The sequence below is a fragment of the Squalius cephalus genome (assembly GCF_949319135.1).
Source record: "Squalius cephalus genome assembly, chromosome: 6".
NCBI classification, from domain to species: Eukaryota; Metazoa; Chordata; class Actinopteri; order Cypriniformes; family Leuciscidae; genus Squalius; species Squalius cephalus.
The window spans coordinates 10,053,069-10,059,068 of NC_137127.1; positions in this window are offsets into that span (position 1 = coordinate 10,053,069).

Below are 6,000 nucleotides of genomic sequence, written 5' to 3' on the forward strand. Positions count from 1 at the left end.
AAATGTAACACCTACTCAGTTAGTACACGATTCCGGATGCAGCATCAGACCAGTAATGTGCAAAACTATACTTTCAACTAATTGGACTTAAAGGGATAGTTCACTTAAAAATTTAAATTTATTTACTAACCCTCATGTCATTCCGAACCTGTCTTCTGAGGGACATAAAAGAAGATATAAAAAATATATATATAAATAAATAAACCTGTGGTGTTTTTGTTGCTATAATGAAAGTCAGGTTTTTTTATGCTGGTATGGTTTTCATATTATGAGGACATTTACGTAAGACTTTTGCATGCGTTCAAAAATAGTGTTCAAAAATATATATATTTTTTTTTATTAAAAAGTTTTACCATGAAAGACAGACTAACGGTACTTCATTTAAAGACAACGTTTCTGAGAAAGATTTAACCAGTGAACGGTCAATATGCTCAAACACCACTGCTAAAAATCATTGTCCAACAACTACTCGACCATTGTGGCCTATCCCTATCTCAGAATATGTCCACTGGCCTTTGAGTGTCTGATCCCATCAGATTCTCTCGGAGACCTGCTGGGACAGTTGATAGCTGGCTGGATGTGGTCCTGCTGGTCTGGTGATGCAGAGCAGGTGGCTGGAGGGTAGATGAGATGTGATATCACTGACAGAGGACTGTATGATGTAGTGCTGAGCCGCTGCTTCACTAGCCACACAAGCCTTGAGGCTACATGGACCTAGTGACAATAAGTGAATGTGATTGAGTGTGTGTGTGTGGTAGGCTATATACACATCATGTGATGATAGGCGAGTGCCATAGAAGGAGACACATAGTGCCCCATTACAGACCCTATGAAATCAAGGTTTTGTGACTAGTAGTTTATTCTATTTGCTTTAATATTGATGCAAACCTTTTTATCCTATATCTCGTTGCATGTAGTAAATCATGTTTTATGGCGGTGACACATAGATACAATTACATTGGCGCTACTTAAAAAAGAGCTCAATGATATGGTGATATGTCTGACCCAAACTTCCTGTTTCAATAGGATATATATCAATAGAGTGGTGCAGGTATGACATCACTTTGTAGGCCAAAGCGTAAACGAGTTAGCATTTTAGCACTTCCGGTTCCGTCGTCCCTAAGTCAGTAGGTTTTTTGAATGAGATTTTTGTTAAATAGCAAAAATAAGGTCTGTGGTGAACACTTTCACATTTTATTCTATGACATAAAATACATCAGTATTACCCCACTCGTGATTTTTCGAATCTGTTATGTGTCTTGGAAATAGGCAGTTGCTAACAAGTGGCTAAATGGGACTACAGGTTGTAGAGGAGATTAAACATCATCACGCTGAACAGGTAAACTCAGTTGGCTTTTACAGCCTCATTATGCTTATAATTTTGCTCTTATAAACTATTCTAATTCAAACTATCTGGGGAAATGTTTGTTAGATAAAAACTGAAAGAGTTGTCGAAAGTTGAAGTCACGCAACCGTAGTGTAGTTCGTTTATAACCTATCTTTAGCTTTTTACTTCTGGCAACTGCATTTAGGCTTCAAACTTCATAAAACTTATTCATCTGTGAAAATGATCTTGATGGACAAAACGTGTAAATATCAATACATTCTGTTGATCACAGAGCTTGTTTTTTGCAATAATCCAGAAGCCCACGGGAAAATCCTATTGGGTTTTTGTCGAGGAAACCAGGGTGATGCTAACTACCGGTTGGCCTACCTGCACCACTCTATAGAGGGGAAAAATGTGGTTGGGAAGAATAGATGGGATCTTTAAGCTGATTATTCAGTTAATTTCTATTTTGTCCACTAGATGGCAACAATTAAACAAAATGGTTAGTATGATCTTCCTTTCCTCACTAGCATACAGATCTCTGTCTCTGTCATTGATCCATCCACCCATTCATTAGGGCCCGAGCACCGATGGTGTGAGGACCCTCTTGGAATTGCTCTGTTTATTATTATTATTATTATTCTTCTCCGCATTGAATTGCATTTTTGAGGGCCTAAACATGCGCGAAAACTCACGAAACTTTGCACACGCGTCAGAACTGGCGAAAATTTACATCTGATATAGGTTTCAGAATTGGACGGGGCAAAATGGCTCGATAGCGCCACCTATAAAAGTTCAACGGAGTGCGCCTCCTGCAACGTTCCACGTACGTGCACGAAATTCGGTACATACGTGTAATGACCTAATACCTACAAAAAAGTCTCTTGGAGCATAGCCCTAAACACAACAGGAAGTCAGCCATTTTGAACTTCCTCTCAGATTTTTGTGCAGTTTTTGCCATTTTCAGGCCTCGTACTTTAACGAACTCCTCCTACAGTTTTAATCTGATCATCTTCAAATTTGGTGAGTGTAATCTTAAGGCCTTTGCGACGTTAAATTGCGAAGATCTTGAGTTTTCGTCGAAGGGCGGGTCCTCGGCGGCCTTACAAATTTCGATGTTTCGCCATGAAACAGGAAGTTGCTGTAACTCAGGCATGGAATGTCCAATCTCCCCCAAACTTCACACGTTTGATAAGAGTTCTGTCCTGAACACATGGCCATGCTCATATTCAGTTATAGTCATAGCGCCACCTGCTGGCAACAGGAAGTGACATGTTTAACACTGTTATGGACTCCTAATAACATATAAAAAAGTGCCAGCAAGTGCGAAACATGCTAACAACATACTAGAAGCATGCTAAAACATGCTAGCAAACTCTTAGCTAAGTGCTAAAGCATGCTATTATTGCAATTAAATAGGAATTTGCTGTAACTCAGGCATGGAATGTCCAATCTGCCCCAAACTTCACACTTTTGATAAGCGTTCTGTCCTGAACACATCTACATGATAATATTCAGTTATAGTAATAGCGCCACCTACTGGCAACAGGAAGTGTCATGTTTAACACGTTGATGCCATTCTAGCAACATGTTAAAAATGCCATTGAGGTCTAAACATGCTAGAAACATGTTAAAACATGCTAGCAATACTTAGCTAAGTGCTAAAGCATGCTAATTCAATGAAACAGGATGTTGTTGTTACTCAAGAAGGCAATGTCCAATATGCGCCAAACTTCACACTTTTAATAAACGTTCTGTCCTGAACACATGACCATGCTCATATTCAGTTACAGTCATAGTGCCACCTGCTGGCAACAGGAAGTGACATGTTAAACACTGTTGTGGACATATAAAAACATATAAAAAAAGTGCCAGCAAGTGCTAAACATGCTAACAACATACTAGAAACATGCTAAAACATGCTAGCAAACACTTAGCTAAGTGCTAAAGCATGCTATTGCTGCAATTAAATAGGAATTTGCTGTAACACAGGCATGGAATGTCCAATCTGCCCCAAACTTCACACGTTTGATAAGAGTCATGGCCTGAACACATCTACATGAGAATATTCAGTTATAGTAATAGCGCCACCTGCTGTCAACAGGAAGTGACATGTTTAACACTGTTGTGGTCTCCTAATAACATATATAAAAGAGCCAGCAAGTGCTAAACAGGTTAGCAACATACTAGAAACATGCTAGCAAACACTTAGCTAAGTGATAAAGCATGCTATTACTGCAATTAAATAGGAATTTGCTGTAACTCAGGCATGGAACGTCCAATCTGCCCCAAACTTCACATGTTTGATAAGAATCATGGCCTGAACGCATGCCTATGCTCAAATTCAGTTATAGTAATAGCGCCACCTACTGGCAACAGGAAGTGACATGTTTAACACGTTGATGCCGTTCTAGCAACATGTTAAAAATGCCATTGAGTTCTAAACATGCTAGAAACATATTAAAACATGCTAGCAATACTTAGCTAAGTGCTAAAGCATGCTAATTCAATGAAACAGGACTTTGTTGTTACTCAAGAAGGCAATGTACAATCTACCCCAAACGTCACACGTTTGATAAGAGTTATCTCTTGAACACATGTCCATGCTCATATTTAGTTATAGTCATAGCGCCACCTGCTGGCAACAGGAAGTGACGTTTAACACTGTTCTTGACTCCTAATAACATATAAAAAAATGCCAGTAGGTGCTAAACATCCTACCAACATACTAGAGACATGCTAAAACATAATAGCAAACACTTAGCTAAGTGCTAAAGAATGATATTACTGCAATTAAATATGAATTTGCTGTAACTCAGGCATGGAATGTCCAATCTGCCCCAAACTTCACACTTTTGATAAGCGTTCTGTCCTGAACACATGACCATGCTTATATTCAGTTACAGTCATAGCGCCACCTGCTGGCAACAGGAAGTGACATGTTTAACACTGTTGTGGACTCCTAATAACATATAAAAAAGTGCCAGCAAGTGTTAAACATGCTAACAACATACTAGAAACATGCTAAAACATGCTAGCAAACTCTTAGCCAAGTGCTAAAGCATGCTATTATTGCAATTAAATAGGAATTTGCTGTAACTCAGGCATGGAATGTCCAATCTGCCCCAAACTTCACACTTTTGATAAGAGTCATGGCCTGAACACATCTACATGAGAATGTTCAGTTATAGTAATAGCGCCACCAACTGGCAACAGGAAGTGACATGTTTAACACGTTGATGCCGTTCTAGCAACATGTTAAAACATGCTAACAATGCTTAGCTAAGTTCTAAAGAATGCTAATTCAATGAAACATGACTTTGTTGTTACTCAAGAAGGCAATGTCCAATTTGCACCAAACTTCACATGTTTGATAAGAGTTCTGTCCTGAACACACATCCATGCTCATATTCAGTTATAGTCATAACGCCACCTACTGGCAACAGAAACTGACATGGTTAACACAGTAATGCAGTACTAACCACATAATTATTGTGTACTAAGCATGCTAGAAACAGACTGAACATGCTAGCAACACTTAGCTGAGTCATGAAGCATGCTATTATCACCATTATACAAAACATTTTGTAACTGACTTTGACATACTCTTACTATATATACCTCCTTAAATGTACATTTCCCAACCATGCTCTGCCTTCCTAAAGCCACCGAGTGTTGATGGCACGGGTGCGAGGGCCCTTTCATCGCTGCTTGCAGCTTTAATTAGGGCCCGAGCACCGATGGTGTGAGGACCCTCTTGGAATTGCTCTGTTTATTAGGGCCCAAGCCCTGAAAGGGCGAAGGCCCTATTGTTTCCGTAAGGATTATTTTTTTTTTTTTTCTTCATTATTTTTTTTTTTGCCTTTTTGACACTTTTGGGGCCCTTAACATGCTCAAAAACTCTTGAAATTTTGCACACACGTCAGAACCCGCGGCCATCAGGGCCGGGCTGAAGCTGGTACCGTGGCATGGCAGGGGGGCTCGACGGCGCCCCCTGGAATGGGGTCCGAAAACTTGGTCCATAAATCAAACACGCTTGCATGTAATAATATGAAACTCAGTACACATATAGATCTCATCGGGCCGAACAACTTTCGTGCTCTAAGTTTTACAAAAGCCCAACAGGAAGTCGGTTATTATACGTTGTTTGGAAAACGCATACAATGGAATGTGAAATACTCCTCCTAGGGATTTCATCCGATCGCCACCAAACTCGGTGAGAATAAAGTCAAGACATTGAGGATGAATTCTTGCGAACAGATTTTTGATATCTCGAACGGTTTGGCCGTGGCGAGGAAACTAATTTATGGCGAATAATGGGACACAGGAAGTGTGTTATAACTTCTGCATACATTGACTGATCTTGATGAAACTTCAGCAGTGTATTCGTTGTAAGAGGCCGATCACATGGATGTGACTATTGTGAGTCAAAGTTATAGCGCCACCAACTGGCAGCAGGAAGTGTGTCACTTTCAAAATGCTTTGAAGTCACCCTCTTACTTTTACCCGATTTGCTTCAAACTTTATGTGTATAATGTAAACACACGGCAGATGTAGACCTGTGAAAGGATTATTGATATCTTAGATACTGTTGCCGTGGCAACGCATCAAATTTTAATATTCTTTTCGGATGCGTTTGAAACTCTTAGCATGCTTGAAATTGGATGAAACTC